Source organism: Jaculus jaculus, chromosome 1 (genome assembly GCF_020740685.1).
Source record: "Jaculus jaculus isolate mJacJac1 chromosome 1, mJacJac1.mat.Y.cur, whole genome shotgun sequence".
In the NCBI taxonomy this organism is placed as follows: Eukaryota; Metazoa; Chordata; class Mammalia; order Rodentia; family Dipodidae; genus Jaculus; species Jaculus jaculus.
Genome location: NC_059102.1, coordinates 48,722,136 through 48,743,189, shown reverse-complemented (window position 1 = coordinate 48,743,189; position 21,054 = coordinate 48,722,136). Strand labels below are relative to the sequence as shown.

Genomic DNA, 21,054 nt, shown 5'->3' with positions numbered 1-21,054 from the left:
ATCAGAAGCAACTGCTTATTATTTCTTAGAAACATGAAGTATGAAGTTAAAATAAGCATGTAAAAAGACCATGAAAAACAGTGATAGATTTAAAGCAGAAACAGAAAAGAGACGATATAATATTTAAAGCTTAAAACAGAATGAACAGATTAAATAGTCAGTCTAGCTGAAGAGACAATCATTAAACTAAAAGTTAAATCTTAAGCAACTACCCACAATGAAACACAGAAAAACAGAAAGAAAACACCAAAAACAAAAGATATGAAGAGCAAAATGAAGTTCTACTATCCATTTAATCAAAACAGAGGAGAAAAAGAAAGTAGAGGCTGGGAATGCAATTCAGTTGGTCGAGTGCTTGCCTAACTTGCACAAAAGCCTGGGTTCAATCCCTGGTACTGAATATAGCTGGCAGGCATGGTGGCACAGGCTTGTAATCCCAAAACTTGAGGGGAAAGGCAGGAGAAGCAGTAGTTTAAGGTTGGGATTGAGGAGATGGCTTAGTGGTTTGGCTTAGTGGTTACAGGTACTTGTTTACAAAGCCTGCTGGCCAGGGTTCAATTCCCCAGTCTCCGTGTAAAGCCAGATGTGCAAAGTGGCACATGTGTCTGGAGTTCATTTGCAATGGTAAGAGCCAATATTTAAAGCATTAATAGCTAAGAATTTTTTTTAGAGTTGCTAAATGGTATATACCTGCAATATATGAAATGCACAGTTAAAACACAGGATAAGGGCTGGAGAGATGGCTTAGCAGTTAAGACCCTAGTCTGCAAAGCCAAAGGACCCAGGTTAGATTCCCCAGGACCCACATAAAGGTGGCACATGCATCTGGAGTTCTTTTGCAGTGGCTACAGGCTCTGACATGCCCATTCTTTCTCTCTATCTGCCTCTGTCTACTTATATCTCAAATATAAATATCCTTTCAAAAAAAGAAGTAATAAAAGACACAGGATAAAAACTTCAGAACAGATGGAGAGATGGCTTAGCGGTTAAGATGCTTGCCTGTTAAACCTAAGGACCCATGTAAGCCAAATGCACAAGGTGAAGCATACATCTGGAGTTCATTTGCAGTGGCTGGAGGCCCTGAAGCACCCATTCATTCATATTCTCTTTCTCTTTCCCTCCCTCCCTCTCACCCTCCCTCCCCTCCCCCCCCCTCTCTCTGTCTGTCTGTCTCTCTCTCTCTCTCTCTCTCTCTCTCTCTCCCCCTTTTTCTCTCAAATAAATAATTAACATACTTTTTTAAAGCTGCAGAACACTAAGACAATCTTATTAAAGAATGCCAAACAAAAGTCTTAAATGAGCTAAGAGTAACAATGAAAGCATTAAAGTACAATGGACATGCTGTTCACAAAGCCAGAGGGAAGTAACTATGTACTGAGAACTCTGAGAGTAAAAGAGAGAGCACACAGAGATTGAAACTTAGAGGAGTTACCACCAGGAGATTCTCAGAAAAGATGAAGCTGATCAGAGGAAAAGCACAAAATAGAAGAAGGGTTAAAAAAAAAAAACAAACATCAAGACATGGCAAAAAAATTAAAGTTAAACTAAAACTATTCCTAAAATACCACCTTGTCTAATTTTTATGGTTACACAAAAAAAATTGACAAGAACATGTAAGTACAGAGAGAATGCATTTTCACTGGATGCCCCATGTTCTAGAAAGAAATTAGGATACCTTAAACTAAACTGACTTCGAAACTACTAAATGTCCACAGAACAATTTCAGAGTAATTACCAGAACAACCAAAAGTCAATGCATAATTTCAAAACCAGCAAAAAAAAAAAAAAAAAAGAAAACTAAAAACACAAACTAACAGAAACTTCAACCCAAAAGATTAAAGATTTGCAATGAAAATGGGCCATGAGCAGAAACTATTAGATTATATTTCAATGTGCAAAGCAAACTCCACGAGACATACAAGCAGTGAGTAAAAGAAGCCGACACCTGCAATCCCAACCCAAAAGAGACCGAGGCGCAAGGGTCACAAGTTCAAAGCCAAGTAGGCTACATAGTGAAAGCTGAAAGAAAAGAAAAAGAGAGGGGATGGAAGAAGAGAGAAGGACAGAGGTAGGATGACTAAAAGATTTGTCTACATTAAAACTGTAAACTCTGTTCTCCAAAGTAGACTTAGAAAAAGCCGCTGTGTTAGTTAAACAGGGCTATGACCAAATATCTAACAGGCAGCAGCTTGAGGACGGCAAAGTTTCCTGCAGCTGACTCCACGAGGTGCAGGCCATCGCAGCAGGAAGGCATGGCAGCAGGCGTGGGAGGCTCACTGGTCAGTCTGCAGCCTCCATGGGAAGCGGACAGCAAACAGCTAAGTGGGGCTGGCTACAAAACCCAAAGTCCCCCCACCAGTGACGCACATCCTCCAGCAAGGCTCCACCTCTTAGAGGTTCCACAACCTCCCCAAGCAACACCTGGGAACCAAGTGTTCAAACCCTTGAGCCTATAAGGGACATTTTACATTCAAACCAATACAGATGCTACATCTCACTCAAGAAAAACAAGTTAAAATAGACTACTTCACACTTACAAGACTGGCAACAAAGTATCCAATACCAGAAGGATGTGTAACAACAGATGAACTGTGTGACAGATTCTCACAACAGAACTTGATTTAATAATAAAAATTAACTCACTGTGAGTATATGCAACAAGTATACTTATAACATACCAAGAGAAAAATGCAAGGTACAAAATACCACATATAGTATATCACTCATCAGTATTAAAAAGAAGCCAAAAGTAGTAATATTATCTTGATGAATATAAAGACACAATAATTGTGCCAGATTGGAAATGAACAGTGACATAATGTCACTATGTAGGCCATTTAGCAGGTTTTTATGTTCTAGGTCAAGGTCTTTACCTCATCACATTGAAACCTGAAACAGTAATGGCCTAGACTGCCCAACTGCAAAAACACAGCATACTTGGTAACTATAAGTTTGCAGGGTAAAAGGCCCAAATGAAAGCAAGCCCAGATTAAAGGAAGCCGTCTGGCCCCAAATGACACCCCTGGACCTTCTGAAATCTTTCCCAAGAGGATTATAAAAGGCTTAGGAGGAAGCTACTTCCTGTACCCTGTTTTACCACCAGGCCACACTGCTTCAATGGTGGAGCTGGCTTCTTCAAATTTTTCCCTACCCTCCCCAAAGTATACTGGCCAGCCTTCGCATGTCTGATTTTCCCTGAGACATGGCCACTCCCATTACCGTACAGGAGGAGTAACATTAATTCTTTCAGAATGAGAAAAGCACAGATTTTGCTTACCTATGTGTCTTACACACCCTCTGCTGTGCTCCAACTTCACCGTTCTTGAAAGGCCTCAGCTCCTTCAGTCCCTGAAGGTTTGCCTAGAATAAGGAAGGCAGAAAATAGAACAAAGTTGACCAAGAGGAAGTGTCCATTTAATCAGGGAAGAACTTGACCTTTAAAGGAAGAAATCACCCAAATTAACACAATCTCTAGCTTCACCTCAGCCATTGTTCATCAAAGGCCAAAAACCACACACAGTAATTAAATATTTGTAGAAGAAAACACTCTTTTACAAAGCCTTCACATGATTTTCCCATTGGAGCCACACAAGGTTGAAAACAGACAAGTATTTCTAAATGCAGCGGAAGCTGAAGTCCTTAATGGTTAGAGAATTATCCCTAAACCACACAGAGAATAAGTTACAAAAAATAAAGTAGGGGAGTTGGGATGTATCTCAGTTGGCAGAGTGCTGGCATTTATAAAGCCTGGTTTAGTCCCTGGAATGACATAAATGCTTCTTATTCTAGACTTGGGGGTGGAGGTGGGAAGATCAGAAATTCAAGGCCATCCTCAGCTACAGTGGGTTTGAGGCCAGCCTTGGCTATGTGAGACTATCTTAAAAGTCGGGGGGGGGGGGGAGAGGAAGGCAAGAAGAAATGAGAACCCAGCTCTCAAAAAACTTCCGTTGCAAACTCTGTCAAGACTCAAAATGAAGCCAGGCATGGTGGTTCATACCTTTCATCCCAGCACTTGGGAGGTGGAGGCAGGAGGATCGCCTTGAGTCCAAAGCCACCCTGAGACTACACAGTGAATTCCAGGTCAGCTTGGGCTAGAGTGAGACCCTACCTCGAAAAGTAAAAAGACTCAAAATGACAGCACAGCTTTAACTTCAACAGCAATACTGCTTCTCTCTTCTTGAACTAAGTAGATATGCGTTCTTAGCCAAGAGATACAGAAATGGCTTTGCTAAGTGACTAAGACACTGCCATAAAAAGGTTTACTTACCAAACAACACAAAGGGTAGAAAATCCACCAAGGCAGTTAGCCTTTTATAAATCATATTTATCATTGCTGAAGTTTAACAAATTTTTAACTTGAAAGTAATTTGAAATCAACAGAAAAGTTGTAAAATTACAGTACAAACAACTCTCAGGTAATGTTTGCCTAGATTCATCTACAGTTAACAAGTAACCCTTTTACCCAACTACTGCTGTCTTCCACACATTCCTTCAGTTGGGCCACATAAAGCCACGTTTCTTACTCCATGGCCCTTTACCTGTAAATACTGAGGAATAATTTATTTCCTAAGAATAAGGATACTCTTACATTATCACAATACAGTTATCAACATTGGTAAGCTGAATGTTGAGACTTTAATCTACTGCCATATAAATTAACCTGATAAAGATCTTGGTAACATGTCTTTTCCTCCAATTCCAGATCCAGTTCAATGGCAGTCAGCTGAAATACACAGCCTTCCTTTGTCTTTTATAACATTTTGGAAGAATATGGCTTCTCCACTTTTTTAATGTTATTATTATTATTAAAATGTTTCATATGGACACATCATGTGTTGGTACCCTCTTTTCCCTTATCCCTGGCCCCATTCCATTGGGGACGCTCCTCAGTGGGGTTGGAGCTATTCCCCATGGGTTGTGCTTTAGGCGTCGTGGAAGCAGCTAAGCTGACTTGACTCTCTGTTAGAGAATCTGTTCTTTTTCTGCGTTTTGCATTAACAGAACATTTCCATTTTGACTTGTCTGCCATTTCCTCGGGTGGCTCCTGAGCATTTGGTTCTGCTTTTTATTCCAGAAGTGACGGAGTACTCTGAGCATCACTCAAGAGTCCAGTTTTCTTCCAGAGTAATTCCCAGTTTCTCGAATTAAAAAAAAATCACTCGATTTCCCTTACAACTAATAATCCAGCTGTGGGAAAACACTGTAAGATCATCCATGTGTCATTCTGTGGAAGCCTTGGGCTGACAAGGAAGACTTCTCTGACCTGCACCCTGCCTGCTCTTCCACTTCGTCTCCCACCGACTCGTGCCCCACTCCTCGTGGAAACCCTGGGACCTTTCTCGGCAAACACCCTCTCCCACATTTTTCTCTTGGCTAACTTGCTGGAGCATGACAACCCCTGGAAAGATTTCTGTGATCTCTATCTGAAGCTGGGTTAGTGCCCCACCCTTAGCACTCAGCCAGCACCTGGGCTCATCTAATAATAAACGAACGTGGTCAGAATGGATGAGCACAAGCAGGCGGTACCTATCGTCCACGTTACAAATGAGCACACAGGCAGTGACGCACCATGGCCTCCCCATGGCACACAGCTAGGAAGCGGCAGAGCCTCAGAGCTGACAGGCATTTCACACCAACAGCATCAAGTGTTCTTGGGCTGAAACATAAACAGCACAGTAGGGTATAACAGGAGAAGGCCCGGGACGTCTATGGTGACCAAGAGTACAACATTCACATTTGTATGTGAGAATGCATGAACAGGCTTAGAGGTACAATTTGTTTCCTACTTCTCTAAAAGTAGAAATTCTAAACGTAAGGATTTCTAAAAGAAAAATAAAAAATTTCTTTAAAGGGAAAAAAAAAAAACGAGTAGGATGTGACCCATATGAATCCTTCATAAGTAACTGCCGCAAAAATTTCCATAAACAAAACCCATGGACAATTCTCTTAATAAAAGCCAATATGTGTCACCAAGACACATGTGCCACCGCCCCCCTCCAAAAAAAAGTTTCGAGGCAGCGGGGAAAAGCATTCTTACTAGGCACAGAAAAAAAAAAAAAAGGAGGAAGGAACCCCTCAGAGGGAAAACTATGATGCACGTAATTAAGTCAGTATGTGTATAACCCAGAGGGTCCTCTACTGAGGTAACATGTTGGCTCCTGTATAAGTCGGGTGTTAGTGGACAGGCAAAATCCTGTTTCACTCCATCAGAGCCCTGTATGTCACTGATGCGCTATGGCCATCTGTGGTTCATACTCCAGAACAGAGGCATTACAGAAGAAGGATAGAAAACACCACCACTCGACATCATTTTAAACACTATTCTGCATTGTGATGAGCAACAAATCAATTTGTTTCATTTCCACCAAAAACAAAAAAATAAAAATAGCTTTAACCTAAAGTAAGAGAATTTCAGGATCAATACAAGGTCTTTCTCAAAATCAAGAGTCTTTAAGGAATGGACAGTTTGTATACTCAAGACAAAACTGCTTATTGATGCTCAAGTAGAATGCATGATTCTGCCTTATGGACACTGTAATAACAGTAGTTAATACAACCAGTTACTGAAAGTCGGACTCTCAGAGACTAGAGAGAAGTCTAGATCTTCAGATGCTACAGAAATCTCCCTGCTTCAAAACACAGCCTCTAATAAGCACAATACACATAAAATTTACAAACTGTGAAATGGGATCCTTCCCCACAAGATTCAAGGAAGGATTCAGTACAGTAATCACAAAACATTTAGTCTGTACTGATCACATAGCAAGCACTTGATACAACATATCAATTATTATTAACAAATAATTCCCTGGTTATATTAAAGCAATACGGCAACTCTAATTTCAAGGTGAAAAGGTAGAAGCTATGTGTTCCACTATGCAATTAGTCCGTATCTGTCCACTATCTCAAGAGACATTCACCAAGCACTTCCCCAATTGTAGAGTATTGGGGTAAGAAAAATGAAGATTAAAAATGGCACAGCCCGGGCTGGAGAGATGGCTTAGCAGTTAAGGCATTTGCCTTTGAAGCCTAAGGATCCAGGTTTGGTTCCCCAGTATCCACATAAGCCAGATGCACATGGTGATACATGCAGTTTGCAATGGTTAGAGGCCCTGGTATACCCATTCTCTCTATATATCTGCCTCTTACGTTCGCTCGCTGTTTCTCTCTCTGTTTTTTGTTTGTTTGTTTGTTTTTGTTTTTGCTTTTGCTTTTTGAGGGAGGGTCTCACTCTAGCCCAGGCTGACCTAGAATTCACTATGGAGTCTCAGGTGGCCTCGAACTCACGGTGATCCTCCTACCCTACCTCTACCTCCCGAGCGCTGGGATTAAAGGCATGTGCCACTAGGCCCAGCTTTGTTCTCTCTTAAATAACAATTTAAAAAAAAAAAAAAAACTGGCACAACCCAGTGCCATGCTCAGAAAATGTTATCACCTTATTAATCATCATAAACACTTGCCATATACTATATGCAATGTTCTAAGTACTAAGTCTGTGTCCATGCTTAGGAATATACTTGCATGTTTAATACAACTGTCATTTATTGTCCCCAAGTCACAGAAGAGAAACTGAGGGGCAGAGAGAAAACGTAACCATCCCTGAGTTACTCAGCTTATAACTGGCAAAGGTGGTCTTCAACTCCAGGCTGTCCACTTCCAGAGTCTTGGGCTCCTGCATTTGAGACATGGCCTCTGCCCAGACAGCCCATGAACTGAGGTGAAGCCAGAACAAGCAAAGGGTGGCTCATCAGGCTCAGAAACAAAGTGCAGTGCTTAGGGGAGCTGGGCCATCTTGACACATGCTAGAAAGAGAAAGGTTTCTTCAACCACAGCATGTGCACATCTGAATGCTAGGTCCCCAGCTAATGGCAATTTGAGCATTGGAGCCTCCAGGAGGAGGTATGTTATTAGGGATGGGCTTATAAATGTTAACAGCCAGATTTCCCTTGCCAATTTACCACACTCTTCCTGCTGCTGTTTTCCACCTTACGTTGGTCAGGAGATGTCCAAGTTTCTGCCCTTCAAGTCTGTAAGCCAAGATAAACCCTTCCTCCCGCAAGCTGCTTTTGGTCGGGTGCTTTTTGCCAGCAATTTGAAATAAAATTGGTGGTGCCAGAGAAGTGGAATTGTTTCTGCTTGAAACCTGTATGGCTTTTGACCTTTTGGAACTGATCTGCAGGAGGAATATGGAAGGAATTGAAACCTTGGCCCAAGAGATGCCTCGCAGTGCTGAAGACAAGAGTTTGATAGCTTATTCTGGTCAGATTTGAAAGACTAAATGCATTAAAAACTGTGAAGTTTGGCTTAGGAGGATGAGAAATAATTGTGTAGGGCCTGAGCTAAAGGCAGTTTGTGTGAGAGGCCTGCTGTGTGCTGCCTGCCTATCACCTGAAAACTTGTACAGCGTTGCACTGAAAAGAAATGAACTGGGGTGGGAAGATGGGTATGCCACAGAAAGAAAGAAAACCTTCAGGCTGAAGACAACAGTTTGGTTTAGCTGCACTTGTTTTAGAGATTACAACTACTGAGATTGAGACAGTTAATCAGCACTGGGTCAGCAGGAACAGCTGCTGAGTCTTTGAAAGAGGCCTGAATGCTGAAGGAGTTTCCTGTTCTGCAAAGTTGGATTCTTCCCACTACATTAACAACTTTGGTAGCCCTCTGGGCAGTATGGAGTGTAAAAATGAAGGAATATGAGTGTCATTGGATTTTCAACTCTATTTTGGTTTTTGGAAATGGCCATGGACAATGTGAAGCAGGGTTGCTGGACCTTCCTGCTTAGAAGCCCGATGGAGCCATGAGGATGCACCAGGGGCTGCAGTGGAGACACCAGGACTACAGCATGTCTACCAAGGCGAGTTGCTAGCACCAGGTGGGTCTACCTGGGGCTATGAGCAGCTGAACTGAAGGGGCAGAACTGGAACTCCAGACTTGTCACTGGTTAGATGTGGGACTTGGAGCTATGGAACTAGATGTTTGTCCTGTTTGTTTTAAAACTTGTATTGGTTCAATCTTCCTTTGCTATGCCCAATGCCATCTTTTTATTTATTTGAGAGAGAGAAAGAGGCAGAGAGAGGGAGAGAGAGAGAAAATGGGCATACCAGGGCATCCAGCCACTGCAAAAGAACTCCAGATACATGTGCCACTTTGTGCATCTGGCTTACAAGGGACCTGGGGAATTGAACCTGGGTCCTTTGATTTTGCAGGCAAATGTCTTAACCTCTAAGCCATCTCTCCCACCCCCAATGTCACCTTTTGCAGTGTGAATGTTTATTCTGTGCCATTATGGGTTTTTTATTGTTGTTGTCTTTGTTTTGTTTGACCACCACTGATACGGATAAAAACAATGGGGACTTTTAAAGTTGCACTGAATGCATTGTATTTCATATCATGGATGGTGGTGAGTTTATGCGGACCAGGGGTAGAACTCATGTGCTCCTCTGAATGCTTGGTCCCCAGCTGATGGCAATTGTGGAATCAGAGCCTCCCAGATGAGGTGTATTGTTGGGGGTGGGCTTATGAGTATTGCAAACAGCTTCCCCTTGCCAGTGTTTGGCATACTCTCCTGCTACTGTTGTCCACCTGGTGTTGGCCAGGAAGCAATTTCCAGCCTCTGCTCATGCTATTTTTCCTGCCATCATGGAGCTTCCCCTCAAGTCTGTAAGCCAACATAAACCCATACCACCTAGAAGCCATTTTTGGTTGGGTACTTTCTACCAGCAATGCAATACTAATCACAGCAGTTACATTCGGACACTTCTTGTACAGAGCTGGGAAGATAACTCAGTAATAAAAATGCTTGCCTGTCAAGCATAGGGAGCTGAGTCTGATCCCAAATACCCCAGTAAAATACTAAACATAGTGATGCATGCCTGATGCTAGCACTGAGGAAGTAGAACCAGGAGGACCCCTGGGGCTCACTGGCTAACCAGTCTAGTCTAACTGGTGAGCTCCAGGCCAGGGAGAGACCCTGACTCAAAGAGGTAGACGGCATTCTTGAAGGTAACACCCGGGTTATCATCTGGCCTCTACATGTACTCATGACCATGAATACCCCCCAAAACACACACACACACACACACACACACACACATAAACACATGGAATAAAGAAGCTTCATTCCAGTACTCGGATCTATTCAACACACAAAAATTAAAAAACAAATAAATGGTAAATAAATTATTGATATCATCAGTCTGTTTCAAGACCTATTCCAAGCCATACATGAAATAAAATGGGAAAGATGAAATCTAAAAGGCTTTAATAAAATGCAGGTTTACTAAGATAACAGTAATCATGGACTATTATGACCCAAAAAACATATAAAGCCAGGGTTGGGAAATTTACCTTAGTGAAAAGGGTGCTTGCCTAGTAAGCACGAGGCTCTGGGTTCATTTCTTAACACCAAAATATATACATATAAAAATCTGTGTTTCATGATGCTAGAGAATGAGAAAAGCTCTGGAGGTAAGAGGTAACAGAAGTCATCATTGTGTTTGAGAGCCACTCTGCCCTTGGTCTATAACAAGCACTTCAGAGATTTTATTCAATCTTCAAAACCACTCAGATTTATCAAATGATCAACTTTACAAATGGCAAATCTAAGTTCCTCAGGCAGCTCTAGCTCATGCCACCAGTAAGTAGCAAAGATTGCTCTTAAAACTAGCAAATGAAGCCAGGCATGGTGTGCACGCCTTTAATCCCAGCACTCGGGAGGCAGAGGTAGGAGGATTGCCGTGAGTTCGAGGCTACCCTGAGATGACATAGTGAATTCCAGATCAGCCTGGGCCAGAGTGAGACCCTAACCTCAAAAAAAACAAAAAAAAAAAAAAATGGCAAATGTACTAGCAAGGACAGATGCATCAGGGACAGGACACAGCCATCCTCCCGAGGATACCTTGGCACCAATCAGAAATTCATTAAGCAACATTCAGCCATATGTATCTCACATCCCCATGATCTGTGTTGTGCTTGGCAGCCCACCACATTGGGCGATCATGATATGTAATCCATCAACATGAGCTTCTATGACAGTTCTCATTCTACGCTACTATGACAGATCTCTACACTACACAGCAGCCTTAACCCCCACACATGGCCTTATCAACAGCTCCTAAACCGTTTGAAGGTCTGTGTGTCACTTATTGTGGTGGTTCATAGCGACTATCAAAAGGATCCAGAATCAACCTAGAAAACAGACTTCTAGGCATGTCTGTGAGAAAGTTTCTAGACTGGGTTAACTGAAGTAAAAAGAACCACTTATGGGCAACACCATGCTATGGGCAGAGGACGTGGACTGAATAAAAAGGAGAAAGCAAGCTGGGGATTAGCATTCATCACTCTGCTTCCTGACTGCATGCAATGTGACCAGCTGCTGCATTATAATGTACCATATCCTTGAATTGTGAGTCACAATAAGCCTTTCTTCAAGTTGCTTTTAATAAGTATTGTGTCACAGTGGGAAAACTGACTAATACACCTTTACTCAAGAAAAAAAAAAGGCAGCAACAAACCACTGCATGAATTTCAAGATATTAATTACACTAATACTTCCAGCATATAAATGCATCCCTGAGGGAACAGTCCGTGAGTAATCACCACTGCAATATACTGACTTAGGGCCTTCAATAAATGTGGACAAATGTCACCCTCAGCCACAAAACAAAAAGGTGGAGGAGAAAACTATGAAGGGCTGCCTGAGTGTTAGTTATCACCTTCAGGGAGACCTCAGACCTCATAACTTAATAGTTATGGAAATGTGGGGGATGGAAGGTTAAACTTTCTGACTTGTTATAAAATGAACACTTTTTACCCTTAAATAAAAATGCCTCCTGAAGGGAACTACCATGGGATATATTTTGTAATCATGGAGAATGTTAATAAAAATTTAAAAAATAAAATAAAATAAAAATGCCTCCTGATCCCCTTTGACTATTCAAAATATTTGTCAATATTTCAAAATGCCTACTAGCTTAAGAAATGCCTTCTACACTATTATGCATGAATCATATATGTAACAACCTACTTGCAATGAGCTTGGCACATAGGCACAAAGAAAAATGGGAATGGGCCAGCGAGTTTACTGGAGAGAACATAAACAAATAATTACAACATCATACAATTAATGCTGTGGGCAAAGTAGAATCAAGCTGGGGAGTGTGGGAGGAGGAAATGAATGACTAATCCTGTTTATGATCCAATTCTACTCTGAGACTAAAGAGGGCTTTCCCCTAATAACCTATGCAATTTCCTTGTCCAAGCTTCCTTATGTTAAAGCATAAAGCATCACAATCTATCTCCTCAATCACCAACCAAAGTTATAGGTTCCTAGCTGGGCGTGGTGGCGCATGCCTTTAATCCCACCACTCAGGAGGCAGGGATAGGAGGATTGCCATGAGTTCGAGGCCACCCTGAGATAACATAGTGAATTCCAGGTCAGCCTGAGATAGAGTGAGACCCTACCTTGGGGAAAAAAAAAAATTACATGTTCCCTTAATATATACTGGTTAGACAAGTCTTGAAATTAATGACCAGCCACACTGCAACATAAAACCTGACTACTCAGCAGAGGTTTATCAGTTTTGGCTTTCCCCAAAACTCCCCAGCGTCTGTACAGCCATTAATACCATGCATGATTTTCTATTCCAAAATCTGAAAAGACATAGCCAAACGGATAGTTTGTTGAAATTATGATACTACCATTTAAAAAGTTCATGTTAAATTATTTTAATAATTTTCATCTGCAAACAATATTTCAGGTAACATAACATAAAAAATATATATGTGTTTAAAAATGACTTCTCCTAAGTAATGAGCAACAAAATGCCCTTTATAGTAGTCTGTGCAGTGCATGTATCACGGTTTATGTTACCAACTTGACAGGACCTCAAACAATCTGTGAAGGAGTATCAAAATAGGTTAGCCTCTGAGCATGGCTGTGAGGGATTATCTTGGTTAGGTTAACTGAACTAGGAAGACCCACCTTAACTATGAGCAACACCATTTCATGGGCAGGGATCCTAGACTATGAAAGAGAGAGAGAAAGCGAGTGCACAAGGGCACACACACACTGGCTAGGCAACAACATTCATCACTCTCTGCTTCCTCACTGTTGGGATGAATGTGAGCAGCTGCCAAGAGCTCCTGTCCCCATGCCTTCCCCACCATGATGGACTGCAACCTGGAGCTGCAAGCTGAAATAAACCTTCTCTTGAGCTGATTTTTGTCAGATATTTTGTCTCAGCAAGGAGAAAGCAGTTGAAACAGCATACAAAAGGAGGAACCATGCAGTTACTTATACTTTTACCAAAAAGCTTACGAGCACACCACCTCAGGAAAGCGTGTATGGGAAGTACAAGGTTTCTTACAGCAACACTCTTGGCTGGACAGGCACTATTTACAAGTCACCTACTTGTCGTAAGATTTAGTAACAGTGAAATTCCCACTATCACTCACATAATGAGACAGGATCATCATCAGTCCTACAGTGTGTTCATGGGTTCACTCTTTTTCTTTTGCTTTCTTTTGTTTTTCGAGGTAGGATTTCACTCTAGTCCAGGCTGACCTGGAATTCACTATGTAGTCTCAGGGTGGCTTCGAACTCATGGTGATCCTCCTACCTCTGCCTCCTGAGTGCTAGGATTAAAGGTGTGTGCCACTATGCCCAGCTCACTTCATATTTTTGAAGGAACATAGACAGACTACCTTTCAAAGTAAATTATTCTTTTTAATCATCTTCCATTTTTCTTGATTGTAATAAGTTGTTGTCTTATCTCAGGTCGTGTCCAATACTGTATATCTGTTTTTTAAATATTTATTTATTTATTTTGCAAACAGAGAAAAAGAAGGAGAGAGAATGGGTACATCAAGGCATCTAGCCACTAGAAACCTACTCCAGATGCATATGCCACTTTGTGCATCTGGCTTTACTTGGGTAATGGGGAATCAAACCCAGGTTGTTAGGTTTTGCAGGTGAAAGCCTTAACTGCTGAGTCATTTCTCCAGCCCCAGATCTGTTTTTGTTGTTGTTGTTGTTGTTGTTTGTTGTTTGTTTTGTAATTACTAATTCTATCTTTGTATTCCAAGCAGGGCTTATTCATTTCAAAATGTCTTTAAGTATATAGTCCAATAAAAATTATTCAAGGGCTGCAGGTATAGCTCAGTGACAGAATACTTGCCTAACACGTTAAGAGGCCCTAAGTTAACTCCCCAGCATCACCAAAAATAAAAAGGAGGGAAAGAGAGCAGGAGGAAGGGAAGGGAAGAGGAGGAGGGAGGAAGAGAGGGAGGAAGTGGAAGGAAGGAGGGAGGGAGAGAGAAGAGAGGAAAAAGAATGGTTCAAATGTCTCACGGGTACTCCACAGGTCCTTCAGCATGACTACTGTTGACCAAAGATAAAAGGTGGTCAGTCACTACATATGGGATCCAGTCATCCTACCTAATGGTCAGACTTGTTTCTCAGGTCTCTGGCTACCAGAAATTTCCAGTTACCCACTGTTTGAGCAAATATTTTGGGTTATCACCATCTGCACATATTAAGCTCTTAGGATATACCAAAAATTCTAATTCTAGCAATAGTATGACAGTCAGGCAGCAATTAACTCCTCTTACAAATAAAGACACTGAGCTGGACATGGTAGTGGGACATGTTTATATGCTTATAATCCCAGCACTCAGGCCACAGCAGCATAGGATGTATACATATATATGTATAATATCGTGTGTGTATGTATATGTGTGTGTGTGTGTACAGAAAGGTAAAGGAAAAGTGAAATCAAAAATATCAGAGAGGAAGACTTGGTAACCAGGTTGCAAGCGGCAGAAGCAAGGCTGCAACTCTGATTCCAAAGACCAAATTCTGTCTTGTGAATGAATTAGGTACATTCACATGTATAGTGATATCTTGTACCAATGTGAGCTAATTTTAAATCTCTAAATATGCTAAGAAGTTTTAGTTTCCAGTTGCCTCTATAATCTTCACCATGAAGTAGTACGCCTTTCTATACAGCTATATGGATCAAGTTAGGATAACTGACTTACCTGAACTGTGTGAGTCACTGGTTCACTTATCTGGGAGTGCAGTCACCAGGTTCCACCAATACTAGAAATCTATACAGACTTGAACATTTTTTCCAATAAATAGGCACTTTAAAAGATTCAATGCTAATGGCACTAAAATAAAATGAATGATGCCCTAGGCAGGGAACTATTCTGCCATTCTGCATCAAGAATCATAGAAATGGTTATAATATTTGATCCAGTTAAAGTATGAATCTAATTCAAGGAAATCATCAAAAATGAATTTTATCACATTTTAAACTACTAAAATTAACAGCACATAAGTGAACAAAGCAAAAAAAGTAATAATAAGGACTGGAGAGATGGCTCAGCAGTTAAGGTGCTTGTCCGGAAAGCCAATTGACCAGAGTTCATTTCCCCAGTGCCCACATAAAGCCAGATGCACAGTGGCGCATATATCTGGAGTTCCTTTGCAGTAGCTTGAGGCCCTGGTGCATGCTCTCTCAATCTCAATCTATCTCTCTCCCTCTCTCCTCGAAGCATGGTGGTGCACACCTTTAATCTCAGCACTGAGGAGGCTGAGGTAGAAGGATTCCTGTGTGTTCTAGGCCACCCTAAGACTAATTCCAGGTCAGCCTGGGATAGAGCAAGGCTCTACCTTGAAGGCAGGGGGATTTAAGAATTTTTGAGATATTTACATAAAATAGTATGCAGACATTAAAATATTTTCATTCAAAAAATTCTTAAAATATTAATAAGGAAGGCAAAATACAAAAAAGTTTCTTAAAGGCATAAAATATACAAATATGCCAGATATGGAGACACACACCTTTAATCCAACACTCAGTAGGCTAAGGTAGGAGTACCACTGTGAGTTTAAGGCTAGTCTGAGACTACATAACAAATTCTACATCAGCCTGAGCTAGAGCAAGATCCTACCTTAGAAAACCAAAACCAAAACCAAAATAAACAACAATACACACACACACACACACACACACAAATATGGACGCACAAAAAATGAAACCACATTGGCAAAAATGACTGTCACATCTTCTCATCTTCTTGTTACTCTCTGTATCCACAGCAACTAGAACAGTTCCTGCTCACTGTAGGCAGGAAGGCAGACACTGCTGAAAAAAATCATTTTCCCCACTAAAAACAACCATCTTAAATAGAAATCTTCCTCCTGAGTAGTAGACTGAAAGATATAAACCTCAATAGGAGTATGGGGTACCGTCTGATAAGAACGGAGAGAGAGGGATGAAGCCTAACCTTAAAACATTTGGCTCTGACTTGTAACTCCCGGTATCAGAAATTGGTTATAATCCATGTTGAGTTGTTGAACAGAGAGACCTACAAGGTCCCCAAAACAAGGCAGGCTTTGACAAACTTGATTACCCACCTGAGGAAAAAGGTAAGACCCTATTTCTGAAGACACCACATGCTACCAATACAGAACATCAAGAAATCCAGCTGGAATCTGGAAGGAAGCTAGTTGCCAGAGGGCCTGCCCATATAGTGCTGGAAAGTGCTACATGAGCTGCTGGGGGAAAGGGGCCAACAGCACTGTGAGGAAGCAGCGGACTCTGCTTTATGAAAGCAGCCAGCCTAGCAAGACGTATATACCTGTGCAATAGTCGGCTGTGTCTAAGTGGGTGAACAGTGGCTTTCTGACTAAGAAATCCAGTGAAAGGAACCCATGGCTGGAGCTGGGAACCAAGTCAGGATTCTATGGAGACCAAGCAACAAGAAGCCTCCACTAGTTTTTAGACCACAGAGAGGCTGCACCCATCAAAATCTCTCCATATCAACAATGCTTATCCCCTTATACCTATGCTGATCTCACTCTCCATTGGAGAATTTATTTTTCATTTTTCAGAAAGCAACGAGAACTGAGGACAACCAAAACCTACCAACAAGACAAGAAAAAGACAGCTGACTCCCTGGCAGGGGATGAACCATCCCTCAAACAGCAGCCAGGGCCCAGGTGAAACCACAGAGGAATTGGTGAGATGAGTAAGTGCTGCTTCCATGGCAAGCCTGACAACCTGTGCCCGGGTGATGGAGACAGACAGTGAGGAGACTCAAAACGTTACCAAATCAGAAACCCAAAAGCTACCGAGAGCTTGACACCAAAGGGAACTTAAAACATACCCACCATGGCTCAGGGAATACAATGACTGAGTGCCGCTCTCACAACTCATAACCCACAACCCCCTGGTGAATACCAGCAATCCCACTGAGGGGGGGGCCCCAAAGGAGTAGAGACAGGGAGGAGGGAAATGATGGTACCAACACATAATGTGTCCATAACAAAGTTTCTACTTTTTTAATATCTTTTTTATGTGTGCCCTGGGTATTCACAAGCAGCAGACAAGTGTATGTGAAGGTAATGCACACTGGCAGGGACTCTTGTGGGGAAAGAAGGACTGTCCCATCTGCTGCAGGAACCTATGACAGAGGGTCTTTCACATGCCTTTACCATCACAACTGCATATATGAAGAAAATGTCAGCTTCACGGAATTATGGGTACTTCCTCCAGCTTTGCTCAGATGTCCAATAAAAACATCTGGACTCCGTAGAGAACTATTTGAGTGTTTGAATGGTCTTTTTCCTTCTCTAGGTCTTCATTTCTACATCTGCAAAAGGAGATGTTTATACGATTGTTTTAAATTTCAAAGGTTCATTCCAGCTATAAAATTAAATGAGTCTATCATATAAATGAGCCTATGTCTCATCAGAGAGAAAATAGAAAGGTTGCTAACCACACACATTTTACTCATCTTATGTGCATATTTGTGAAAGAAATTAGTGTGTAATTATTAAAAGCACAAAGTGGTGTCTTAATGCTTACTATCTTACCTGCAATTACCTTTTTCATGATATGTTCAGCTTTGTTTTACTGGGATCTCTGGGGGAGGGAGGCAGTAGCTAAAATATTTTTTTTAATTCCTCTCATCAACATGCTCTTTATTAGATGAAAACAAAACAATTTCTTTGCTCCTGTTGAACTCAGAAAACTTTGCTTTTCAGTTCTTATAAAACCTGTGTTGGTCAATTGCCTTATTCAGGTACCAAAGGAAAACTTAATTTCACTGAGCTTCAAGCAAGAAAGCCACAGAGCAGGAAGGCAAGTGTAGATTCACGATGGGCTCCGAGACACCAGGCCTGCTGCCTGACATCTAGCATCTAGTTTTGTTGAGCTGAGTTGCCAAGGACCACGGTTTTAAGTCAGTAAAAGATGTGCTATCTTCAGAAATATCCTTAAGCACCACTATAAATGGATTTTCCCAGGTATATGGGTCACATATTTACAAGGATTCCTGTACTACAGGATTCCCCTCCCCACAATCAGAAGCCCAAACAATTCTTTTTTCTTTTGCATGTGTATGTAATATGTGTATATGTGTTCATACATGTGTTAGGGCCAAAGGATGACATCAAATGTCTCCACCTCTCACTCTCCACTTCATTTCTGGAGACAGAGTGACTCACTGAACTGAGAGCTCACTTCTGCTTTGGCTAGCCAGTCTGCTATGGAGGGTCTCTCTCTAGGTCTCCAGAGCTAGGACCACAGGCTGACAACACCCACCCAGCTTTCACAAGGGTGCTAGGGATGGGAATGGTGGTCCTCACACTTATGTGGTGAGGGCTTCATCCACTGAGCCATTTTCCAAGTCCCTCAAACAGTTTTTGGTTGGAGGTGGGGGTGGCGGGGGGAGGGGTGTTTCCCAACATAATGGAGTCTCTCAATATGGAACATGAAAAATGAATCTAAGAAGTCTTGCTTCCTTTATCTCTCTAGACTTAAAAAGGGCAGCCCCAACAAAATTATAGCAACCAAAGAGAGGTGAGGCAGATCCTGAAGACATCAGCTGTCAGCCTGAATCCACTTCTCCCACATTCATGCAGGTGCAGGAACACGGATAACCAGTGTCTGCAGGCCCACACTGGTGGGCAAGGACCCACTGCAGGCTTGCAGACTACTCCCTCCATTTAGAAGGGCAAATTACCAAGGACAGAAAGCCTCCTGGACAATCTGTGATACAGGCTGACCCATCCTGCTCTTTATAAGAGGAAATGGAAGGGAAATCCTGTACACTCATTCTTTGACTAATAAAACTTTTGAAGGAGGAAAGCTTTATAAAGTAATACATATTCACTGAGGGAAAAAGAGGGCCGTCAGGCACTAGGCTCTTCACATACTATATAGTGGGTAGCAGAGAGGCCCCTGGTTTTCCTATTTCGGGAGCTTATTTAAAATGTAAATTGCAAGTTGTAAAAATGCAAATTTAAGGGTCTCAGAAAGTCAAACTGAGTACATGACAAAGGCAGAACTCTGCAGCTAGAGCACTGCCAGGAGCACCCAAGACCATACATGTGGCTGAGATGAGGATCATGTACAGAGCAACACAAAGCCAATGAGAAATTGGAGCCATCACAGTCACCTACGGTGCATCTGCTTGAGATGGATTCCTCACTCAAAATCAAGTAAGTCAAACGGAAACAAACAAAAATCACCTTAATTCTGAAAGAAAATTAAAGCCGTTGATATAGGCTAAGATATACATAAGGTAATGATTAAATGTATATTTACTGATAGGCTACTCACAAGGTGATTTCTTTAAAATTTTAATTACTTATTTATGTATTTGAGAGAAAGAGGCAGATAGAGAGACTGGGCACATCAGGGCCTTAGCCACTGCAAATGAACTCCAGACTCAAGCGCTGCTTCGTGCATCTGGCTTACGTGGGTACTGGAATAGCACCTTAGGTCATTAGGCTGCAGAGGCAAGTGCCTTCAATGATAAGCCATCTCTCTAGCCCTCACAAGATGATTTCTGTTGAAACATGCCAAATGGAATTATTCTTATGAATGCATATCTTACCATGTAATGATCTATATCACACTAGTATGAAATCCAGAAAAAAAAAGTCCATCTTCCATGTATCTTAACATGGACAGCACTACATTTATTATTCTACTGAAGATTATTTTCAAAAATTCAAATAGGAGCTAAAGAGATGGCTTGGCAGTTAAGGTACTTACCTGTGAAGCCTAAGTACCCAGGTTCAATCCCCCAGAACCTACATAAGCCAGATGCATAAAGTGGCGGATGGATCTGGAATTCATTTGCAATGGCTAGAACAGTGGGATGCCCATTTTCTCTCTATGTGTTCTTTACTCTCTCTTTCAAATAAATAGATAATAAAATATTAAGAAAAGTAGAGGAAAATAAAAATAAACATACACATAAAATTTTAAAGTATATGATGCACCTCAAAATTTTAGAAAAATACCAATGCAGATGCAAACAATCAACACTAGTGAGGATATGGGGATAAAGCAACCCTTACACACTGTTGGTAGGAACGTAGACTGGCACAGCCACTAGGGAAGTCAATGTGGAAGTTCCCCAAAACCTAAAAATGGAACTACCATATGACTCAGCTATACCACGGTAGACTAAAAGGCAACTTCAGTTTCAGGGGCAAAATATTTTGAAAACAGTTGAACAAGGACAGCCTGAGTATAAAGGGGAAAGTGACACTAGAGAGAGTTTATGGCATGTGGCACCTGTATAGCACCTGTCCTAAAAACTCAGTTTCAACAGTCCAGGATTCCAGGACGGCCACTACAACTACCCCTTTCATCTGCCCCGGGAGGACTTGTGCCTCTCAATTCCATCTAAGTGTTCAGACTATGGAAATGACCTTCATCCTTAACTTGTAGCCAGCACATAATTTATTAAACTACTTATAGTTTCTCTCTTGCAAGAAGAATAGGAAAAGTAATACGGACACAGCTCTGGTGGCCACAGCGGATCTAAGTGGAGAGGAGAATAAGAGCCAGTGTGCAGTATCAGTAAAATGAAGGGCAGAAGGTTTATCTTTATGGCAGCACCCAGGAGACTGAGGTAAGAGGACTGGCCTTAAAGGTCAGCCTTGGTTAAACAGTGAGGCCTTAAGAAAAATTAACTTGGGGGGCTACAGAGATAGCTATGCAGTTAAAGAAGCCTGCTTGCAAAAAC

General features: G+C 41.6%; 1 protein-coding gene across 10 annotated transcripts in view; it reads right to left on the bottom strand.

Moving 5' to 3' along the window:
- The window catches only part of Sgms1 (sphingomyelin synthase 1), a 296,894-nt gene that overhangs the window by 178,395 nt on the left and 97,445 nt on the right, over window positions 1–21,054 (bottom strand). For 9 of the 10 annotated variants that reach the window (XM_045154617.1, XM_045154610.1, XM_045154666.1 and 6 more), the window contains exon 2: window positions 3,278–3,360. The gene's annotated coding sequence lies outside the window, so the exon portion shown is untranslated. Of the gene's footprint in view, window positions 1–3,277; window positions 3,361–4,108; window positions 4,126–21,054 lie in introns of those variants that run through there. The other variant, XM_045154620.1, reaches the window with a different exon arrangement.